The sequence below is a fragment of the Acipenser ruthenus genome, unplaced genomic scaffold, assembly GCF_902713425.1.
Source record: "Acipenser ruthenus unplaced genomic scaffold, fAciRut3.2 maternal haplotype, whole genome shotgun sequence".
In the NCBI taxonomy this organism is placed as follows: domain Eukaryota; kingdom Metazoa; phylum Chordata; class Actinopteri; order Acipenseriformes; family Acipenseridae; genus Acipenser; species Acipenser ruthenus.
Window position 1 is genome coordinate 11,738 of NW_026708782.1, and position 23,509 is coordinate 35,246.

Below are 23,509 nucleotides of genomic sequence, written 5' to 3' on the forward strand. Positions count from 1 at the left end.
GGCATAGGGACATGTTCCACCACACTTGTCTGGTTAGCTGCATGCTCCAGGAAACAACCTGCTGCTGTCTACATCATCACCACATGTGAATAAAAGAAAGAAAGACAGCAAGAAAGAAAGAGAGAAAGAAAGAGAGAAAGAGAGAAAGAAAGAGAGAAAGAAAGAAAGAGAGAAAGAAAAAAAAAAGAAGTAAAACGGCGGGAAAACTTGCATCAACACTGGCACTCTCCCTCCCAGCAGGGGTAGACAAAATGCTCACAGGAGAGATCAGATCTGACTTTGACCAACGTTAGAGAAAGGTGTGAACGTTCCCGGAGGTACTGCAATACCGGGCCGATGCGTGGAGTGGACGGAGCAAGCCCCTGTTCCATCTCCCGATTCCAAAATCAATTTATATATGGTCCCCTGATAGGGGACGTATCAGATATTAAACTGATAAGAACAGATACTACACTTGATCTTAGCCAAAAGGCCGAGAAGCGATGGCGACTTGGCCCTTGCCCGGGGCCCCCAGCCCGGACGGCACAGGGGGATTCAAAGGTGGGTGCAAAATTTCAAGCACAAGCAGACCCCAAAAAAACGGGCTGCTGCTTCCAGAGGGGAAATGTGCAATTAAGCAGGAGAAAACAAAACAAGCAAAAACACACACATAACACCAAAAACAAACATAAACTGGCGGAGTGCGTCTTACAAATAGTCATGCCAAGCTGCTATGCTGTGCAAGGTGCCTTGGGTAACTACAACTGTGCCTCGCTGGCTGCTGGCTTGCTAAGAAGGTCCTGGCATAGGGACATGTTCCACCACACTTGTCTGGTTAGCTGCATGCTCCAGGAAACAACCTGCTGCTGTCTACATCATCACCACATGTGAATAAAAGAAAGAAAGACAGCAAGAAAGAAAGAGAGAAAGAAGAGAGAAAGAGAGAAAGAGAGAAAGAAAGAGAGAAAGAAAGAAAGAGAGAAAGAAAAAAAAGAAGTAAAACGGCGGGAAAACTTGCATCAACACTGGCACTCTCCTCCAGCAGGGTAGACAAAATGCTCACAGGAGAGATCCAGATCTGACTTTGACCAACGTTAGAGAAAGGTGTGCACCGTTCCCGGAGGTACTGCAATACCGGGCCCGATGCGTGGAGTGGACGGAGCAAGCCCCTGTTCCATCTCCCGATTCCAAAAATCAATTTAATATATGGTCCCTGATAGGGGACGTATCAGATATTAATACTCTTTTATTGAGATTTTAAATTTTTTACATTTACACCTATTCGTTTTTTTCATTCATTTTACATTTCTTTTAAAGATGACATTCATGCATACAGACATACATTTTGTTTTTAAAAGCATTTAAAATACATTTAAAAACACCAAGACAATTGTGCTTTGTACATGGTTAAAACAGACACAGATTAAATCAACATGAAAAAAACCTGTGCTGTTTTAAAAGTGACTGGAAAAAAGAACCATCTATAAAAAACCAGTGCTTGTGAGGGCCGGGGAGTGCTCTCTAAAAGGTTCAAAAGTAAACATAAAACTAGATCTAAAACAGGGACAGGGGAAAAGGGACAGTGTATAAAACAGTGAGTTAAAATTCTAAAATTTTAAAACACTTAAAATGTAACTTTTAATAGTTTACATTAAAATCTTAAAGATACATAAAACAAAACAAAACAAAATCAAATAAAACATTCAACGTAAATCAAATAAAAGTCCATAAAACTGAAACAAAAGACTACATAAAACCAGGGCACCGTTGAAAAACGGTCATGCCAGCTAAAAAGGGCGGAATGCTGGCATGACAAAATAAATAAAAGGCTTAGCGGTGCCCCGTAGTCCCGCTCCTAGGAGCTAGCGGTTCAGTTTTTTCCTTTATTCCATCTTCACGTCCTGAAGTCCGGCGATCCTCCACTCCGCGCAGGCCTTGTCCTTCCCGAGGGTCCGGATGTCCAGAATTACAAAGTCCTTGATAAGAGTTTGTGCCCTTCTGGTCATGGTGATAGTGTCTAGCTCCTGCTTGTGATAGACACAGACGTTACGGCCTTCCCACAGGATCTGCTTGACAACATTGATGACACGCCAAACGCACTTAGCTGTGCTGGTAGTGATTCCTCCCGCAGGCCCATAGAGCACAGTCTCAGCGGTCATCTTGGCCGTGTCAGCAAACCTGTTTAGGAAGACAGAGACAGAGAGCCAGACACTGCCAGCCACATCACACTCCCAGAAGATATGGGCTGGTGTTTCTCTCTTGTGGCACTTTGCATAGGGCATGTTTCTACTTGGGCTAGTCCCCTCCTGAACATGAACGCTCGAGTGGGAGTGCACTGTGGACGGTGTTCCATGCTATATCCTTCTGGACATTACTGAGGCAGCTGTGAGACACATTCTCCCAGATTTTTTGGCTTGGGTGAGGGAGAAAGTAGCTACTTTTTCAATTTCCTGGGAACCGGCAAGATATTTAGTTACAGCCTTGTATTCCCAGGAGGCCAATTTGCTTTATCTAAGCCCAATTTATATATAGTGTCCCTTAAGGTTCTATAATACAATGGGGGGTCCCAGGAGTACGGCACGGTGTTATCAATAGTGCAGAGGCCCAAGGCCCTGAGACAGGTGGCAAAATAGAAACGATTCATGTAACATACCTTCCTGTCCAGGGCCTGGATGTTCTTGATAGTTTGCGTGAGCCCCTGCACTCGGGTGAGCTGCACAACGTCCGGGACCCCCTTACCTCCCTTCTTGTCGGCTTTACTCAGGGTGGCTCGTTTTACCCTCTCCATCTTGCTGCCCCAGATAAAGCGGTGGATAATGCGGTCCACCACTTTTTTGGTGGTCCTGTTTGGGGGAAAGATTTTTCCTACATAAGAGAGGATGGGGAACAGTATAGACTTGGTTATTAATACTCTACCCGTCATTGTTAAGGATCTTGTGCTCCATCCGCCAATCTTTTTACGGACCTGGTTAATGGCCGCCGTCCAGCTCTGGGCCCCCGAGCTATTGTTCTCGAAAATGAGGCCCAGAATCTTGATTTTGTCCTTTTTGACAGGGTACATGTCCGACAGTTCCCTATCTACCTGCCAATTTTTAGACACGTAGACTTCGCTCTTGGACTTATTAATCACTGCCCCGGTCGCCGTGCAGTACTTCCCAAGGATATTACTAATCCGAGGTACCGACGATGTGTTGGTGCAAATGAGTGACACATTGTCCATATATGCTGTTGTTTTGACCTGGACCCCGTTGGATCCAGGCAGCTGGAAACCAGTTATATTGGTATCCCTACGAATTGCCTGCAGGAGGGGTTCAATGCACACGACATATAGCAGTGGGGATAGTGGGCAACCCTGTCTGACCCCTGACTGGATAGATATTTTACCAGTCAGGTGCCTGTTCACCAAGACTCGGGTACTAATGTTTGTATAGATGGTTTTAACCCACCCCCTAAGTCCAGGAGCGAATTTCATCTGGTCCATCACTTTGTACATATATTCATGGCTTACCCTATCGAACGCCTTCTCCTGGTCAAGGTTGAACAGGCAGAGGGGATGGTTCCGTTCTCTAGAATAAGCCAGAATGTCCCTTGTTAACATTAAAATATCCGTGATGGACCTCCCTGGGACGCCACAAGCCTGGTCGGGGCCAATGACCAAAGGGAGGTGTACTTGTAGCCGGAGCATCAGAGCTTTGGCTAGTATCTTGTAATCCACGCAAAGGAGGCTGATTGGGCGCCAATTCCGTAGATCTTTAACTTCCCCTTTCTTATGAAGGAGAGTAATTACACTCTCCCGCATAGAAGGGCCCAACCGCTTCTCCCTGTAGACCGCTCTGTAGACCTCCGCTAAATGGACTTTTAGCGTGTCCCAAAAAAGATGGTAATACTCACCCGGGATGCCATCTGGACCTGGCGTCTTACCGGTGTTCATGGTCTTAACCGCCTGGGTGAGCTCCTCCAGCGTGAGTTCTGGGTCCTTCTCCTCCTCCTCGTCGTCCTGCATTGAGTCAGGCTCCAACTGGCTCAGGAACCACTCTATCAGGGTGTCATCTGTAGCTTTGATGTTATACAGGTCCCTATAGAAGTTCTCTACCACTTTTTTCACTCCCTCACTATCCTCTACTATCCTCCCCCTGCTGTCGAGCATGGAGGACATCAAGTGCCGCTTCTCCCTCGTTTTCTGGAAGAAGAAGCGAGTACACTTTTCGTCTTCCTCCATTTTTTGCACTTTTGCATTGTGCATGACCTTTCGTTGTTCCTCCCTACAAAGCACTGAAAGATCTAGCTTGGTCTGGGCTATCTCGTCGCTTACAGGGAACCCCCGAAGCTGAAGCAGGCTCAGACGCTGGAGGGCAGCATTCAGGTATTTATATTTGGCTCTCCTTTCTTTTGCTTTCCTCTTGCCTGCTGCTATGAAATAACCCTTAGTTCTCATTTTGACCATCTCCCACCACTCTATAGGGGAGTTGAATAGGTCACGCAAAGTGGTCCACTCAACAAGCCTGCTCTTATAGGCTGCAGCTATGGAGGGGTCATCGAGTAAGGAGGTGTTTAATTTCCAGACCCCTGACCCCATCTGGGAGGTCTGAGGGACCTGCAATGTTACCTGCAGGAGCCTATGGTCAGAGAAGAAGACGGCCTGGGTGTCTACTGCCGTCTTCGTAAGGGAGCTGGTATGCAGGACGAGATCTATATGGGAGAAGGAGGTCCCAGATGAGCTCACCCAGGTAAAGGGAGGCACCAGGTCCTTACCTGCATCACACAGGGAGAAATCAGATATTATGGAGGACAAAACTCTACTAGTGCGGTCGTTGCGTGGCCTGCTCCGGTCTACGTCCCTCAGAGCACAATTGAAGTCACCTGACACGATGACGGGTACGTTCCCCAGCAGGAGTGGACGCAGCTGTGGAAAAAATTGAACTCTTTCGTTTTGGTTAGTGGGTGCGTAGACATTGACCAGTCTGAGGGGAGTGTTGTTGTATGTCACATCCACGCTCAGAATTCTACCAGGTTCTACCTCCCTGCTGCTGCGGGAGGTAATAAATGGGTTTTTAAACAGGATACCTACTCCGTCGGCTCTGGCTATGTTGGAGCCCGACCAGAAGGAGTCCCCCAGGGTCCAACTCTCCTTCAGGTCCCTATAATCAGGGCTCGACGAAATACCACACTCCAGCAGAAAGATGAGATCTGCTTTCAAGTTAGCTAGATAGTTTAGTACATCAAATCTTTTTTGTGTCTCCCTGATGCTCCTGACATTAACAGACACACATATCAGGGCCATCAGGGTAGCTAACAAGAAAAGGAGTCGCTGCGTCCACCCCATAGCGACTATGATTGGGAGGTCGGGACACTCTTCCTACTCTTAGCTCTACGCTTGCTTCGAGGGGGCTTGGGCTTATTTGCAACTCCCATCACCCCTGAGAAGGTACTCACTGCTGCCTCGTCCAAGAAGGCACCGTCTTTATATGCACAGTACGTGGAGTTGTTGGGGCTATTCAACTCCCCACAAGGTAAGTCTGGTGGAACTTGCTCAGGGCCCCTCGGAACGTGTGGGTCAGCTTTGTCCTGGGGGGGGGTTATGACAGACAGCATTCTTTGGCTGTTACCGTCTGTTGAGTTGGAGCTGTTAGCAGACTTCTGGCTTACCGCGTCCAGGGGTATTCCCATGTCCTCCAGTGCTGTATCTAGGAGGACCTCTAGGGGGCCCCTGGTTTTGCCCATACAAGGGAGGGGGTCAAGGATGCTTTGAAGGGAGGCCCTTCGCTTGAAGAGGGTCATTGCTACCGAGGTACTGCTGGTCAGGGAAGGTGTTGACCCCGACCTCTCCCTCGGTGCATTAGTGAACACCTCTTCTGCGAGGTGTGCTAGGGTTTGTGCCAACGACTGGGAAGGCTGGCTGGGGATGCCCTGGCTGGCTGCTACCTGCCCACTAGGCGGCAGTGTAGCCGTCCCACTCGCCTCCGTCTCTGCCTGCGAGGGCAAGACTGGGGACTTTGTGTGGACATTAGCTGGTTTTGGATTTATGGGGGCCACCTGCAACTTGCTGTCTTTGATCCTGATCTTCTTTCTTTTCCCCCCCTCATCTCTACCCTTTCTTTTCCCCACCCTCTGCTGGTTCTTCACTCCCTTCCCCTCCTTCTCACTCTCACTTTCACTGTCGCTTTCGCTTTCCTCCCCCACGGACTCAATCCTTATGGCGTCATAACGAGAGCCGAGGGGGAGTGCTGGCGCTGAGAGGGCCCTACTCAGGGGGGGGGCGCTGCTGGGTCCGGGCTCCCTCCCTGCCTCGTGTTCTGCATCAGAGGAGCTACTGGAGGAGCTAGATATTAAACTGATAAGAACAGATACTACACTTGATCTTAGCCAAAAGGCCGAGAAGCGATGGCGACTTGGCCCTTGCCCGGGGCCCCCCAGCCCGGACGGCACAGGGGGATTCAAAGGTGGGTGCAAAATTTCAAGCACAAGCAGACCCCCAAAAAACGGGCTGCTGCTTCCAGAGGGGAAATGTGCAATTTAAGCAGGAGAAAACAAAACAAAGCAAAAACACACACATAACACCAAAAACAAAACATAAACTATGCTGTGCAAGGTGCCTTGGGTAACTACAACTGTGCCTCGCTGGCTGGCTGGCTAAGAAGGACCTGGCATAGGGACATGTTCCACCACACTTGTCTGGTTAGCTGCATGCTCCCAGGAAACAACCTGCTGCTGTCTACATCATCACCACATGTGAATAAAAGAAAGAAAGACAGCAAGAAAGAAAGAGAGAAAGAAAGAGAGAAAGAGAGAAAGAAAGAGAGAAAGAAAGAAAGAGCGAAAGAAAAAAAAAGAAGTAAAACGGCGGGAAAACTTGCATCAACACTGGCACTCTCCCTCCCGCAGGGGTAGACAAAATGCTAACAGGAGAGATCCAGATCTGACTTTGACCAACGTTAGAGAAAGGTGTGCACCGTTCCCGGAGGTACTGCAATACCGGGCCGATGCGTGGAGTGGACGGAGCAAGCCCCTGTTCCATCTCCCGATTCCAAAAATCAATTTAATATATGGTCCCCTGATAGGGGACGTATCAGATATTAAACTGATAAGAACAGATACTACACTTGATCTTAGCCAAAAGGCCGAGAAGCGATGGCGACTTGGCCCTTGCCCGGGGCCCCCCAGCCCGGACGGCACAGGGGGATTCAAAGGTGGGTGCAAAATTTCAAGCACAAGCAGACCCCAAAAAAAAATGGGCTGCTGCTTCCAGAGGGGAAATGTGCAATTTAAGCAGGAGAAAACAAAACAAAGCAAAAACACACACATAACACCAAAAACAAAACATAAACTGGCGGAGTGCGTCTTACAAATAGTCATGCCAAGCTGCTATGCTGTGCAAGGTGCCTTGGGTAACTACAACTGTGCCTCGCTGGCTGGCTGGCTTGCTAAGAAGGTCCTGGCATAGGGACATGTTCCACCACACTTGTCTGGTTAGCTGCATGCTCCCAGGAAACAACCTGCTGCTGCCTACATCATCACCACATGTGAATAAAAGAAAGAAAGACAGCAAGAAAGAAAGAGAGAAAGAAAGAGAGAAAGAGAGAAAGAAAGAGAGAAAGAAAGAAAGAGAGAAAGAAAAAAAAAGAAGTAAAACGGCGGGAAAACTTGCATCAACACTGGCACTCTCCCTCCAGCAGGGGTAGACAAAATGCTCACAGGAGAGATCCAGATCTGACTTTGACCAACGTTAGAGAAAGGTGTGCACCGTTCCCGGAGGTACTGCAATACCGGGCCGATGCGTGGAGTGGACGGAGCAAGCCCCTGTTCCATCTCCCGATTCCAAAAATCAATTTAATATATGGTCCCCTGATAGGGGACGTATCAGATATTAATACTCTTTTATTGAGATTTTACATTTTTTACATTTACACCCATTCGTTTTTTCATTCATTTTACATTTCTTTTAAAGATGACATTCATGCATACAGACATACATTTTGTTTTAAAAGCATTTAAAATACATTTAAAAACACCAAGACAATTGTGCTTTGTACATGGTTAAAACAGACACAGATTAAAATCAACATGAAAAAAACTTGTGCTGTTTTAAAAGTGACTGGAAAAAAAGAACCATCTATAAAAAACCAGTGCTTGTGAGGGCCGGGGAGTGCTCTCTAAAAAAGTGAACATAAACCTAGATCTAAAACAGGGACAGGGGAAAAGGGACAGTGTATAAACAGTGAGTTAAAATTCTAAAATTTTAAAACACTTAAAATGTAACTTTTAATAGTTTATATTAAAAATCTTAAAGATACATAAAACAAAACAAAACAAAATCAAATAAAACATTCAAATTAAATCAAAGGTCCATAAAACTGAAACAAAAAGACTACATAAAACCAGGGCACCGTTGAAAAACGGTCATGCCAGCTAAAAAGGGCGGAATGCTGGCATGACAAAATAAATAAAAGGCTTAGCGGTGCCCCGTAGTCCCGCTCCTAGGAGCTAGCGGTTCCAGTTTTTTCCTTTATTCCATCTTCACGTCCTGAAGTCCGGCGATCCTCCACTCCGCGCAGGCCTTGTCCTTCCCGAGGGTCCGGATGTCCAGAATTACAAAGTCCTTGATAAGAGTTTGTGCCCTTCTGGTCGTGGTGATAGTGTCTAGCTCCTGCTTGTGATAGACACAGACGTTACGGCCTTCCCACAGGATCTGCTTGACAACATTGATGACACGCCAAACGCACTTAGCTGTGCTGGTAGTGATTCCTCCCGCAGGCCCATAGAGCACAGTCTCAGCGGTCATCTTGGCCGTGTCAGCAAACCTGTTTAGGAAGACAGAGACAGAGAGCCAGACACTGCCAGCCACATCACACTCCCAGAAGATATGGGCTGGTGTTTCTCTCTTGCGGCACTTTGCATAGGGGCATGTTTCTACTTGGGCTAGTCCCCTCCTGAACATGAACGCTCGAGTGGGGAGTGCACTGTGGACGGTGTTCCATGCTATATCCTTCTGGACATTACTGAGGCAGCTGTGAGACACATTCTCCCAGATTTTTTGGCTTTGGGTGAGGGAGAAAGTAGCTACTTTTTCAATTTCCTGGGAACCGGCAAGATATTTAGTTACAGCCTTGTATTCCCAGGAGGCCAATTTTGCTTTATCTAAGCCCAATTTATATATAGTGTCCCTTAAGGTTCTATAATACAATGGGGGGTCCCAGGAGTACGGCACGGTGTTATCAATAGTGCAGAGGCCCAAGGCCCTGAGACAGGTGGCAAAATAGAAACGATTCATGTAACATACCTTCCTGTCCAGGGCCTGGATGTTCTTGATAGTTTGCGTGAGCCCCTGCACTCGGGTGAGCTGCACAACGTCCGGGACCCCCTTACCTCCCTTCTTGTCGGCTTTACTCAGAGTGGCTCGTTTTACCCTCTCCATCTTGCTGCCCCAGATAAAGCGGTGGATAATGCGGTCCACCACTTTTTTGGTGGTCCTGTCTGGGGGAAAGATTTTTCCTACATAAGAGAGGATGGGGAACAGTATAGACTTGGTTATTAATACTCTACCCGTCATTGTTAAGGATCTTGTGCTCCATCCGCCAATCTTTTTACGGACCTGGTTAATGGCCGCCGTCCAGCTCTGGGCCCCCGAGCTATTGTTCTCGAAAATGAGGCCCAGAATCTTGATTTTGTCCTTTTTGACAGGGTACATGTCCGACAGTTCCCTATCTACCTGCCAATTTTTAGACACGTAGACTTCGCTCTTGGACTTATTAATCACTGCCCCGGTCGCCGTGCAGTACTTCTCAAGGATATTACTAATCCGAGGTACCGACGATGTGTTGGTGCAAATGAGTGACACATCGTCCATATATGCTGTTGTTTTGACCTGGACCCCGTTGGATCCAGGCAGCTGGAAACCAGTTATATTGGTATCCCTACGAATTGCCTGCAGGAGGGGTTCAATGCACACGACATATAGCAGTGGGGATAGTGGGCAACCCTGTCTGACCCCTGACTGGATAGATATTTTACCAGTCAGGTGCCTGTTCACCAAGACTCGGGTACTAATGTTTGTATATATGGTTTTAACCCACTCCCTAAGTCCAGGAGCGAATTTCATCTGGTCCATCACTTTGTACATATATTCATGGCTTACCCTATCGAACGCCTTCTCCTGGTCAAGGTTGAACAGGCAGAGGGGATGGTTCCGTTCTCTAGAATAAGCCAGAATGTCCCTTGTTAACATTAAAATATCCGTGATGGACCTCCCTGGGACGCCACAAGCCTGGTCGGGGCCAATGACCAAAGGGAGGTGTACTTGTAGCCGGAGCATCAGAGCTTTGGCTAGTATCTTGTAATCCACGCAAAGGAGGCTGATTGGGCGCCAATTCCGTAGATCTTTAACTTCCCCTTTCTTATGAAGGAGAGTAATTACACTCTCCCGCATAGAAGGGCCCAACCGCTTCTCCCTGTAGACCGCTCTGTAGACCTCCGCTAAATGGACTTTTAGCGTGTCCCAAAAAAGATGGTAATACTCACCCGGGATGCCATCTGGACCTGGCGTCTTACCGGTGTTCATGGTCTTAACCGCCTGGGTGAGCTCCTCCAGCGTGAGTTCTGGGTCCTTCTCCTCCTCCTCGTCGTCCCGCACTGAGTCAGGCTCCAACTGGCTCAGGAACCACTCTATCAGGGTGTCATCTGTAGCTTTGATGTTATACAGGTCCCTATAGAAGTTCTCTACCACTTTTTTCACTCCCTCACTATCCTCTACTATCCTCCCCCTGCTGTCGAGCATGGAGGACATCAAGTGCCGCTTCTCCCTCGTTTTCTGGAAGAAGAAGCGAGTACACTTTTCGTCTTCCTCCATTTTTTGCACTTTTGCATTGTGCATGACCTTTCGTTGTTCCTCCCTACAAAGCACTGAAAGATCTAGCTTGGTCTGGGCTATCTCGTCGCTTACAGGGAACCCCCGAAGCTGAAGCAGGCTCAGACGCTGGAGGGCAGCATTCAGGTATTTATATTTGGCTCTCCTTTCTTTTGCTTTCCTCTTGCCTGCTGCTATGAAATAACCCTTAGTTCTCATTTTGACCATCTCCCACCACTCTATAGGGGAGTTGAATAGGTCACGCAAAGTGGTCCACTCAACAAGCCTGCTCTTATAGGCTGCAGCTATGGAGGGGTCATCGAGTAAGGAGGTGTTTAATTTCCAGACCCCTGACCCCATCTGGGAGGTCTGAGGGACCTGCAATGTTACCTGCAGGAGCCTATGGTCAGAGAAGAAGACGGCCTGGGTGTCTACTGCCGTCTTCGTAAGGGAGCTGGTATGCAGGACGAGATCTATACGGGAGAAGGAGGTCCCAGATGAGCTCACCCAGGTAAAGGGAGGCACCAGGTCCTTACCTGCATCACACAGGGAGAAATCAGATATTACGGAAGACAAAACTCTACTAGAGCGGTCGTTGCGTGGTCTGCTCCGGTCTACGTCCCTCAGAGCACAATTGAAGTCACCTGACACGATGACGGGTACGTTCCCCAGCAGGAGTGGACGCAGCTGTGGAAAAAATTGAACTCTTTCGTTTTGGTTAGTGGGTGCGTAGACATTGACCAGTCTGAGGGGAGTGTTGTTGTATGTCACATCCACGCTCAGAATTCTACCAGGTTCTACCTCCCTGCTGCTGCGGGAGGTAATAAAAGGGTTTTTAAACAGGATACCTACTCCGTCGGCTCTGGCTATGTTGGAGCCCGACCAGAAGGAGTCCCCCAGGGTCCAACTCTCCTTCAGGTCCCTATAATCATGGCTCGACGAAATACCACACTCCTGCAGAAAGATGAGATCTGCTTTCAAGTTAGCTAGATAGTTTAGTACATCAAATCTTTTTTGTGTCTCCCTGATGCTCCTGACATTAACAGACACACATATCAGGGCCATCAGGGTAGCTAACAAGAAAAGGAGTCGCTGCGTCCACCCCATAGCGACTATGATTGGGAGGTCGGGACACTCTTCCTACTCTTAGCTCTACGCTTGCTTCGAGGGGGCTTGGGCTTATTTGCAACTCCCATCACCCCTGAGAAGGTACTCACTGCTGCCTCGTCCAAGAAGGCACCATCTTTATATGCACAGTACGTGGAGTTGTTTGGGCTATTCAACTCCCCACAAGGTAAGTCTGGTGGAACTTGCTCAGGGCCCCTCGGAACGTGTGGGTCAGCTTTGTCCTCGGGGGGGGTTATGACAGACAGCATTCTTTGGCTGTTACCGTCTGCTGAATTGGAGCTGTTAGCAGACTTCTGGCTTACCGTGTCCAGGGGTATTCCCATGTCCTCCAGTGCTGTATCTAGGAGGACCTCTAGGGGGCCCCTGGTTTTGCCCATACAAGGGAGGGGGGTCAAGGATGCTTTGAAGGGAGGCCCTTCGCTTGAAGAGGGTCATTGCTACCGAGGTACTGCTGGTCAGGGAAGGTGTTGACCCCGACCTCTCCCTCGGTGCATTAGTGAACACCTCTTCTGCGAGGTGTGCTAGGGTTTGTGCCAACGACTGGGAAGGCTGGCTTGGGATGCCCTGGCTGGCTGCTACCTGCCCACTAGACGGCAGTGTAGCCGTCCCACTCGCCTCCGTCTCTGCCTGCGAGGGCAAGACTGGGGACTTTGTGTGGACATTATCTGGTTTTGGATCTATGGGGGCCACCTGCAACTTGCTGTCTTTGATCTTGATCTTCTTTCTTTTCCCCCCATCGTCTCTACCCTTTCTTTTCCCCACCCTCTGCTGGTTCTTCATTCCCTTCCCCTCCTTTTCACTCTCACTTTCACTGTCGCTTTCGCTTTCCTCCCCCACGGACTCAATCCTTATGGCGTCATAACGAGAGCCGAGGGGGAGTGCTGGCGCTGAGAGGGCCCTACTCAGGGGGGGGGCCGCTGCTGGGTCCGGGCTCCCTCCCTGCCTCGTGTTCTGTATCAGATGAGCTACTGGAGGAGCTAGTGGAGTAGCTGTTGTACTCTCTCTCTGGGCTGGGGGAAGGGGTCCTCGTAAAACGGGACATGTCTCGGGGGCTGGGGGGTGAGGGGGGTGCTGGTGATGATGGTGGTGCTGGAGTCTGGGTTTTGGATACTGTTGGTGGTGATGTGGACTGATCTTTGTTATTTGTTCCCTCTTCCTGCTCAGGCCTAGGCTTGTTCGTATTTGCCTTGCTGGCTCTGGCCATGTTGGCATAGGAAGAGGGGCAGTCCTTAAACAGGTGCCCCTTCTTTCCACACAAATTGCACTGCCTCTCTTCTCTGCAGTGGCTGGTCTCGTGGGGGGCGCCGCAGTTCCTGCACTTGACTACAGTACATGCGGCCGCCAGGTGTCCTAATTCCCCACATTTCCTGCAGAGTTTTGGCATCCCATTATAGAATACCAGCCCTCTGTTGGGCCCTAACACTATGGAGTTTGGAATGTGGCGGACGCCTCCAATGCCCGATGGATCAACATTAAGGCGTACCAGCCACTTTCTGGCTCCTGTCCAAACCCCATCTTCGTCTGTAATTTTCCTCCCTTCTGATGACACCCTCCCATAGCGGTTAAGCCATGTTGTAATATCATAGTCGCTAACAGCCTCATTGAAAAATTGGACAGTAACAACTTTCATTTCTCTGTCTGTCAGTGCATCCACACAAAATTCTTTGTATGGAGCGAGATATTTATTCTCCCCCCAAAAGGACCACATTTCTTGTAACTTTTGGGGGTTCCTAAAACTGACCTCAAACACTTCCTTAAGCCCTGGCAATTTCACCAAACAATTCAAGTCAGAAGGGGAAAAACCCATACCCCTCTGAAGAATGGTCCGGCTGAACTCCAGTCTCGTCAGTCCTGGTTCCGTTTCATCTTGCTTGTTTCTTGTGAAGCGCACCGCATTGTGCCTCCTGGTTTCCTGGGTTGGCGGAACGCCATCCTTCAGCTGGCTCCTCCGATTGGGGGTGGGAGAAGCCTCTGGACGTCCGGGTTGTCTCTCTCTCTACGGAAAAGAGACAACGTAAGCAGCAAATCTGGGCAGTTGAAGGAACTATTACTTTAGTCCCTGAGGAGATGGTCGCCTCGCAAGAGGGACCCCCTCCCCAGGTGAACGGTTGTCCTTCCCTGGCGGAGTAGGGGGCGCTGCTTGGCACCGAGACCACGTAGGAAGAATCGTGGCTGTGACGCCTCCTCGGGGGTCCGGGGCCGCCCTCTGCTCCTCCCAGATGGCGCCCTCTGCTGGGCGCCTGCTGCTCTCTCGGTCTGGATCTCGATTACAATCAAGGGCTGGGGATGAGGTCGTCTAGGTCATCAAAGGGGCCTCAAAGGGTCGTCTGGATGGGTAGGTCCTCCTTCTCTCTAACTCCAGGAACGTCTGGAAAAGCCGGAACCGCCTGAAAAAGAAAAAAAACGGGAACCGCCTGAAAAAGAAAAAACTGCTCTCAACAGTCAACCAAAATCTTGAAAGACCCTCGGCCTGGATTGGGCAAGCCAAAACCAGACTTGAGCATTAGTCTTCCAAAAAGTTGCCGAGCTGAAGAAAGCCAGGTCAAAAATAAAAAAAATTCTGTTCCTCCTCACCCGAACAAACCTCTCACAGACCCTCGGAGGGAGCGGGCAATGCCACTACCCTCTAAGCCTTAGTCTTAGAAAGATTTATTCGAACTGAAGAGAAGCCAGAGTATATGGCTGGCTAAGAAGGACCTGGCATAGGGACATGTTACACCACACTTGTGCTGGTTAGCTGCATGCTCCCAGGAAAACAAACTGCTGCTGTCTACATCATCACCACATGTGAATAAAAGAAAGAAAGACAGCAAGAAAGAAAGAGAGAAAGAAAAGAGGAATAAGAAAGAAGAAGAGAGAAAGAAAGAAAAAAAAAAAGAAGTAAAACGTTGGGAAAACTTGCATCAACACTGGCACTCTCCCTCCAGCAGGGGTAGACAAAATGCTCACAGGAGAGATCCAGATCTGACTTTGACCAACGTTAGAGAAAGGTTGTGCACCGTTCCCGGAGGTACTGCAATACCGGGCCGATGCGTGGAGTGGACGGAGCAAGCCCCTGTTCCATCTCCCGATTCCAAAAATCAATTTAAATATATGGTCCCCTGATTAGGGGACGTATCAGATATTAAACTGATAAGAACAGATACTCTTTTATTGAGATTTTACATTTTTTACATTTACACCCATTCGTTTTTTCATTCATTTTACATTTCTTTTTAAAGATGACATTCATGCATACAGACATACATTTTGTTTTTAAAGCATTTAAAATACATTTTAAAAACACCATGACAATTGTGCTTTGTACATGGTTAAAAACAGACACAGATTAAAAATCAACATGAAAAAAAACCTGTGCTGTTTTAAAAGTGACTGGAAAAAAAGAACCATCTATAAAAAACCAGTGCTTGTGAGGGGCCGGGGAGTGCTCTCTAAAAAAGTGAACATAAACCTAGATCTAAAACAGGGACAGGGGAGGGGAAAGGGACAGTGTATAAACAGTGAGTTAAAATTCTAAAATTTTTAAAACACTTAAAATGTAACTTTTAATAGTTTACACTTAAAAATCTTAAAGATACATAAAACAAAAACAAAACAAAATCAAATAAAACATTCAAATTAAATCAAAGGTCCATAAAACTGAAACAAAAAGACTACATAAAACCAGGGCACCGTTGAAAAACGGTCATGCCAGCTAAAAAGGGCGGAATGCTGGCATGACAAAATAAATAAAAGGCTTAGCGGTGCCCCGTAGTCCCGCTCCTAGGAGCTAGCGGTTCCAGTTTTTTTCCTTTATTCCATCTTCACGTCCTGAAGTCCGGCGATCCTCCACTCCGCGCAGGCCTTGTCCTTCCCAAGGGTCCGGATGTCCAGAATTACAAAGTCCTTGATAAGAGTTTGTGCCCTTCTGGTCGTGGTGATAGTGTCTAGCTCCTGCTTGTGATAGACACAGACGTTACGGCCTTCCCACAGGATCTGCTTGACAACATTGATGACACGCCAAACGCACTTAGCTGTGCTGGTAGTGATTCCTCCCGCAGGCCCATAGAGCACAGTCTCAGCGGTCATCTTGGCCGTGTCAGCAAACCTGTTTAGGAAGACAGAGACAGAGAGCCAGACACTGCCAGCCACATCACACTCCCAGAAGATATGGGCTGGTGTTTCTCTCTTGCGGCACTTTGCATAGGGGGCATGTTTCTACTTGGGCTAGTCCCCTCCTGAACATGAACGCTCGAGTGGGGAGTGCACTGTGGACGGTGTGTACCATGCTATATCCTTCTGGACATTACTGAGGCAGCTGTGAGACACATTCTCCCAGATTTTTTGGCTTTGGGGTGAGGGAGAAAGTAGCTACTTTTTCAATTTCCTGGGAACCGGCAAGATATTTAGTTACAGCCTTGTATTCCCAGGAGGCCAATTTTTGCTTTATCTAAGCCCAATATATATATAGTGTCCCTTAAGGTTCTATAATACAATTGGGGGGGTCCCAGGAGTACGGCACGGTGTTATCAATAGTGCAGAGGCCCAAGGCCCTGAGACAGGTGGCAAAATAGAAACGATTCATGTAACATACCTTCCTGTCCAGGGCCTGGATGTTCTTGATAGTTTGCGGTGAGCCCCTGCACTCGGGTGAGCTGCACAACGTCCGGGACCCCCTTACCTCCCTTCTTGTCGGCTTTACTCAGGGTGGCTCGCTTTACCCTCTCCATCTTGCTGCCCCAGAATAAAGCGGTGGATAATGCGGTCCACCACTTTTTTGGTGGTCCTGTCTGGGGAAAGATTTTTTCCTACATAAGAGAGGATGGGGGAACAGTATAGACTTGGTTATTAATACTCTACCCCGTCATTGTTAAGGATCTTGTGCTCCATCCGCCAATCTTTTTACGGACCTGGTTAATGGCCGCCGTCCAGCTCTGGGCCCCCGAGCTATTGTTCTCGAAAATGAGGCCCAGAATCTTGATTTTGTCCTTTTTGACAGGGTACATGTCCGACAGTTCCCTATCTACCTGCCAATTTTTAGACACGTAGACTTCGCTCTTGGACTTATTAATCACTGCCCCGGTCGCCGTGCAGTACTTCTCAAGGATATTACTAATCCGGAGGGTACCGACGATGTGTTGGTGCAAATGAGTGACACATCGTCCATATATGCTGTTGTTTTGACCTGGACCCCGTTGGATCCAGGCAGCTGGAAACCAGTTATATTGGTATCCCTACGATTTGCCTGCAGGAGGGGTTCAATGCACACGACATATAGCAGTGGGGATAGTGGGGCAACCCTGTCTGACCCCTGACTGGATAGATATTTTACCAGTCAGGTGCCCTGTTCACCAAGACTCGGGGTACTAATGTTTGTATATAGATGGTTTTAACCCACTCCCTAAGTCCAGGAGCGAATTTCATCTGGTCCATCACTTTGTACATATATTCATGGCTTACCCTATCGAACGCCTTCTCCTGGTCAAGGTTGAACAGGCAGAGGGGATGGTTCCGTTCTCTAGAATAAGCCAGAATGTCCCTTGTTAACATTAAAATATCCGTGATGGACCCTCCCTGGGACGCCACAAGCCTGGTCGGGGCCAATGACCAAAGGGAGGTGTACTTGTAGCCGGAGCATCAGAGCTTTGGCTAGTATCTTGTAATCCACGCAAAGGAGGCTGATTGGGCGCCAATTCCGTAGATCTTTAACTTCCCCTTTCTTATGAAGGAGAGTAATTACACTCTCCCGCATAGAAGGGCCCCAACCGCTTCTCCCTGTAGACCGCTCTGTAGACCTCCGCTAAATGGACTTTTAGTGTGTCCCCAAAAAAGATGATAATACTCACCCGGGATGCCATCTGGACCTGGCGTCTTACCGGTGTTCATGGTCTTAACCGCCTGGGTGAGCTCCTCCAGCGTGAGTTCTGGGTCCTTCTCCTCCTCCTCGTCGTCCCCGCACTGAGTCAGGCTCCAACTGGCTCAGGAACCACTCTATCAGGGTGTCATCTGTAGCTTTGATGTTATACAGGTCCCTATAGAAGTTCTCTACCACTTTTTTTCGACTCCCTCACTATCCTCTACTATCCTCCCCCTGCTGTCGAGCATGGAGGACATCAAGTGCCGCTTCTCCCTCGTTTTCTGGAAGAAGAAGCGAGTACACTTTTCGTCTTCCTCCATTTTTTGCACTTTTGCATTGTGCATGACCTTTCGTTGTTCCTCCCTACAAAGCACTGAAAGATCTAGCTTGGTCTGGGCTATCTCGTCGCTTACAGGGAACCCCCGAAGCTGGAAGCAGGCTCAGACGCTGGAGGGGCAGCATTCAGGTGTTTATATTTGGCCCTCCTTTCTTTTGCTTTCCTCTTGCCTGCTGCTATGAAATAACCCTTAGTTCTCATTTTGACCATCTCCCACCACTCTATAGGGGAGTTGAATAGGTCACGCAAAGTGGTCCACTCAACAAGCCTGCTCTTATAGGCTGCAGCTATGGAGGGGTCATCGAGTAAGGAGGTGTTTAATTTCCAAACCCCTGACCCCATCTGGGAGGTCTGAGGGACCTGCAATGTTACCTGCAGGAGCCTATGGGTCAGAGAAGAAGACGGCCTGGGTGTCTACTTCCGTCTTCGTAAGGGAGCTGGTATGCAGGACGAGATCTATACGGGAGAAGGAGGGTCCCCAGATGAGCCTCACCCAGGTAAAGGGAGGCACCAGGTCCTTACCTGCATCACACAGGGAGAAATCAGATATTACGGAGGACAAGACTCTACTAGAGCGGTCGTTGCGTGGCCTGCTCCGGTCTACGTCCCTCAGAGCACAATTGAAGTCACCTGACACGATGACGGGGTACGTTCCCCAGCAGGAGTGGACGCAGCTGTGGAAAAAAATTGAACTCTTTCGTTTTTGGTTAGTGGGTGCGTAGACATTGACCAGTCCTGAGGGGAGTGTTGTTGTATGTCACATCCACGCTCAGAATTCTACCAGGTTCTACCTCCCTGCTGCTGCGGGAGGTAGATAAATGGGTTTTTAAACAGGATACCTACTCCGTCGGCTCTGGCTATGTTGGAGCCCGACCAGAAGGAGTCCCCCAGGGTCCAACTCTCCTTCAGGTCCCTATAATCAGGGCTCGACGAAATACCACACTCCTGCAGAAAGATGAGATCTGCTTTCAAGTTAGCTAGATAGTTTAGTACATCAAATCTTTTTTGTTGTCTCCCTGATGCTCCTGACATTAAACAGACACACATATCAGGGCCATCAGGGTAGCTAACAAGAAAAGGAGTCGCTGCGTCCACCCCATAGCGACTATGATTGGGAGGTCGGGACACTTTTCCTACTCTTAGCTCTACGCTTGCTTCGAGGGGGGCTTGGGCTTATTTGCAACTCCCATCACCCCTGAGAAGGTACTCACTGCTGCCTCGTCCAAGATTGCACCGTCTTTATATGCACAGTACGTGGAGTTGTTGGGGCTATTCAACTCCCCACAAGGTAAGTCTGGTGGAACTTGCTCAGGGCCCCTCGGAACGTGTGGGTCAGCTTTGTCCTGGGGGGGGGTTATGACAGACAGCATTCTTTTGGCTGTTACCGTCTGTTGAATTGGAGCTGTTAGCAGACTTCTGGCTTACCGCGTCCAGGGGTATTCCCATGTCCTCCAGTGCTGTATCTAGGAGGACCTCTAGGGGGGCCCCTGGTTTTGCCCATACAAGGGAGGGGGGTCAAGGAATGCTTTGAAGGGAGGCCCTTCGCTTGAAGAGGGTCATTGCTACCGAGGTACTGCTGGTCAGGGGAAGGTGTTGACCCCGACCTCTCCCTCGGTGCATTAGTGAACACCTCTTCTGCGAGGTGTGCTAGGGTTTGTGCCAACGACTGGGAAGGCTTCTGGGGATGCCCTGGGCTGGCTGCTACCTGCCCACTAGGCGGCAGTGTAGCCGTCCCACTCGCCTCCGTCTCTGCCTGCGAGGGCAAGACTGGGGGACTTTGTGTGGACATTATCTGGTTTTGGATCTATGGGGGCCACCCTGCAACTTGCTGTCTTTGATCTTGGTCTTCTTTCTTTTCCCCCCCTCGTCTCTACCCTTTCTTTTCCCCACCCTCTGCTGGTTCTTCACTCCCTTCCCCTCCTTCTCACTCTCACTTTCACTGTCGCTTTCGCTTTCCTCACCGCACGGAACTCAATCCTTATGGCGTCATAACGAGAGCCGAGGGGGAGTGCTGGCGCTGAGAGGGCCCTACTCAGGGGGGGGCCGCTGCTGGGTCCGGGCTCCCTCCCTGCCTCGTGTTCTGTATCAGAGGAGCTACTGGAGGAGCTAGTGGAGTAGCTGTTGTACTCTCTCTCTGGGCTGGGGGGAAGGGGTCCTCGTAAAACGGGACATGTCTCGGGGGGCGGGGGGGTGAGGGGGGGTGCTGGTGATGATGGTGGTGCTGGAGTCTGGGTTTTGGATACTGTTGGTGGTGATGTGGACTGATCTTTGTTACTTGCTCCCTCTTCCTGCTCAGGCCTAGGCTTGTTCGTATTTGCCTTGCTGGCTCTGGCCATGTTGGCATAGGAAGAGGGGCAGTCCTTAAACAGGTGCCCCCTTCTTTCCACACAAATTGCACTGCCTCTCTTCTCTGCAGTGGCTGGTCTCGTGGGGGGCGCCGCAGTTCCTGCACTTGACTACAGTACATGCGGGCCGCCAGGTGTCCTAATTCCCCACATTTCCTGCAGAGTTTTGGCATCCCATTATAGAAATACCAGCCCTCTGTTGGGCCCTAACACTATGGAGTTTGGAATGTGGCGGACGCCTCCAATGCCCGATGGATCAACATTGAGGCGTACCAGCCACTTTCTGGCTCCTGTCCAAACCCCATCTTCATCTGTAATTTTCCTCCCTTCTGATGACACCCTCCCATAGCGGTTTAAGCCATGTTGTAATATCATAGTCGCTAACAGCCTCATTGAAAAATTGGACAGTAACAACTTTCATTTCTCTGTCTGTCAGTGCATCCACACAAAATTCTTTGTATGGAGCGAGATATTTATTCTCCCCCCAAAAGGACCACATTTCTTGTAACTTTTGGGGGTTCCTAAAACTGACCTCAAACACTTCCTTAAGCCCTGGCAATTTCACCAAACAATTCAAGTCAGAAGGGGAAAAAACCCATACCCCTCTGAAGAATGGTCCGGCTGAACTCCAGTCTCGTCAGTCCTGGTTCCGTTTCCTCTTGCTGGGTCCTTGTGAAGCGCACCGCATTGTGCCTCCTGGGTCTCCTGGGTTGGCCGGAACGCCATCCTTCAGCTGGCTCCTCCGATTGGGGTGGGAGAAGCCTCTTGGACGTCCGGGTTGTCTCTCTCTACGGAAAAGAGACAACGTAAGCAGCAAATCTGGGCAGTTGAAGGAACTATTACTTTAGTCCCTGAGGAGATGGTCGCCTCGCAAGAGGGACCCCCTCCCCAGGTGAACGGTTGTCCTTCCCTGGCGGAGTAGGGGGCGCTGCTTGGCACCGAGACCACGTAGGAAGAATCGTGGCTGTGACGCCTCCTCGGGGTCCGGGGCCGCCCTCTGCTCCTCCCAGATGGCGCCCTCTGCTGGGCGCCTGCTGCTCTCTCAGTCTGGATCTCGATTACAATCAAGGGCTGGGGATGAGGTCGTCTAGGTCATCAAAGGGTCCTCAAAGGTCGTCTGGATGGTAGGTCCTCCTTCTCTCTAACTCCAGGAACGTCTGGAAAAGCCGGAACCGCCTGAAAAAGAAAAAAACTGGAACCGCCTGAAAAAGAAAAAACTGCTCTCAACAGTCAACAAAATCTTGAAAGACCCTCGGCCTGGATTGGGCAAGCCAAAACCAGACTGAGCATTAGTCTTCCAAAAAGTTGCCGAGCTGAAGAAAGCCAGTCAAAAATAAAAAAAAATTCTGTTCCTCCTCACCCGAACAAACCTCTCACAGACCCTCGGAGGGAGCGGGCAATGCCACTACCCTCTAAGCCTTAGTCTTAGAAAGATTTATTCGAACTGAAGAGAAGCCAGAGTGATATTAAGATATTAGATATTAAACTGATCAACTGATAAGAACAGATACTACACTTGATCTTAGCCAAAAGGCCGAGTAGCGATGGCGTCTTGGCCCTTGCCCGGGGCCCCCCCAGCCCGGACGGCACAGGGGGATTCAAAGGTGGGTGCAAAATTCCAAGCACAAGCAGACCCCAAAAAACAGGCTGCTGCTTCCAGAGGGGAAATGTGCAATTTAAGCAGGAGGAAACAAAACAAAGCAATAACACACACATAACACCAAAAACAAAACCATAAACTGGCAGAGTGCGTCTTACAAATAGTCATGCCAAGCTGCTATGCTGTGCAAGGTGCCTTGGGTAACTACAACTGTGCCTCGCTGGCTGGCTGGCTTGCTAAGAAGGTCCTGGCATAGGGACATGTTCCACCACACTTGTCTGGTTAGCTGCATGCTCCCAGGAAACAACCTGCTGCTGTCTACATCATCACCACATGTGAATAAAAGAAAGAAAGACAGCAAGAAAGAAAGAGAGAAAGAAAAGAGAGAAGAGAAGAGAAAGAAAGAGAGAAGAAAGAAAGAAAGAGAGAAAGAAAAAAAAAAGAAGTAAAACGGCGGGAAAACTTGCATCAACACTGGCACTCTCCCTCCAGCAGGGGTAGACAAAATGCTCACAGGAGAGATCCAGATCTGACTTTGACCAACGTTAGAGAAAGGTAGGTGCACCGTTCCCGGAGGTACTGCAATACCGGGCCGATGCGTGGAGTGGACGGAGCAAGCCCCTGTTCCATCTCCCGATTCCAAAAATCAATTTAATATATGGTCCCCTGATAGGGGACGTATCAGATATTAATACTCTTTTATTGAGATTTTACATTTTTTACATTTACACCCATTCGTTTTTTCATTCATTTTACATTTCTTGTAAAGATGACATTCATGCATACAGACATACATTTTGTTTTTAAAAAGCATTTAAAATGCATTTAAAAACACCAAGACAATTGTGCTTTGTACATGGTTAAAACAGACACAGATTAAAATCAACATGAAAAAAAACCTGTGGCTGTTTTAAAAGTGACTGGAAAAAAAGAACCATCTATAAAAAACCAGTGCTTGTGAGGGGCCGGGGAGTGCTCTCTAAAAAAGTGAACATAAACCTAGATCTAAAACAGGGACAGGGGAAAAGGGACAGTGTATAAACAGTGAGTTAAAATTCTAAAATTTTTAAAACACTTAAAATGTAACTTTTAATAGTTTACATTAAAAATCTTAAAGATACATAAAACAAAACAAAACAAAATCAAATAAAACATTCAACGTAAATCAAATAAAAGTCCATAAAACTGAAACAAAAGACTACATAAAACCAGGGCACCATTGAAAAACGGTCATGCCAGCTAAAAAGGGCGGAATGCTGGCATGACAAAATAAATAAGAGGCTTAGCGGTGCCCCGTAGTCCCGCTCCTAGGAGCTAGCGGTTCCAGTTTTTTCCTTCATTCCATCTTCACGTCCTGAAGTCCGGCGATCCTCCACTCCGCGCAGGCCTTGTCCTTCCCGAGGGTCCGGATGTCCAGAATTACAAAGTCCTTGATAAGAGTTTT

General features: G+C 48.8%; 2 non-coding genes and 6 pseudogenes across 2 annotated transcripts; all 8 read right to left on the minus strand.

Moving 5' to 3' along the window:
• Positions 1-296: 296 nt before the first annotated feature.
• On the minus strand, positions 297-484 carry LOC131736053 (U2 spliceosomal RNA). Its single transcript, XR_009327872.1, has one exon. It is a non-coding gene; the product is annotated as a U2 spliceosomal RNA (small nuclear RNA).
• Positions 485-1,080: 596 nt separating this feature from the next.
• LOC131736049 (U2 spliceosomal RNA) lies at positions 1,081-1,235 on the minus strand (annotated as a pseudogene).
• A 5,030-nt stretch (positions 1,236-6,265) lies between these two features.
• Positions 6,266-6,362, minus strand: LOC131736048 (U2 spliceosomal RNA; annotated as a pseudogene).
• A 556-nt stretch (positions 6,363-6,918) lies between these two features.
• LOC131736051 (U2 spliceosomal RNA) lies at positions 6,919-7,109 on the minus strand. Its single transcript, XR_009327870.1, has one exon. It is a non-coding gene; the product is annotated as a U2 spliceosomal RNA (small nuclear RNA).
• A 600-nt stretch (positions 7,110-7,709) lies between these two features.
• On the minus strand, positions 7,710-7,864 carry LOC131736046 (U2 spliceosomal RNA; annotated as a pseudogene).
• A 7,071-nt stretch (positions 7,865-14,935) lies between these two features.
• LOC131736054 (U2 spliceosomal RNA) lies at positions 14,936-15,107 on the minus strand (annotated as a pseudogene).
• Positions 15,108-21,894: 6,787 nt separating this feature from the next.
• On the minus strand, positions 21,895-22,011 carry LOC131736050 (U2 spliceosomal RNA; annotated as a pseudogene).
• Positions 22,012-22,619: 608 nt separating this feature from the next.
• On the minus strand, positions 22,620-22,774 carry LOC131736047 (U2 spliceosomal RNA; annotated as a pseudogene).
• Between the last annotated feature and the right edge of the window lie 735 nt (positions 22,775-23,509).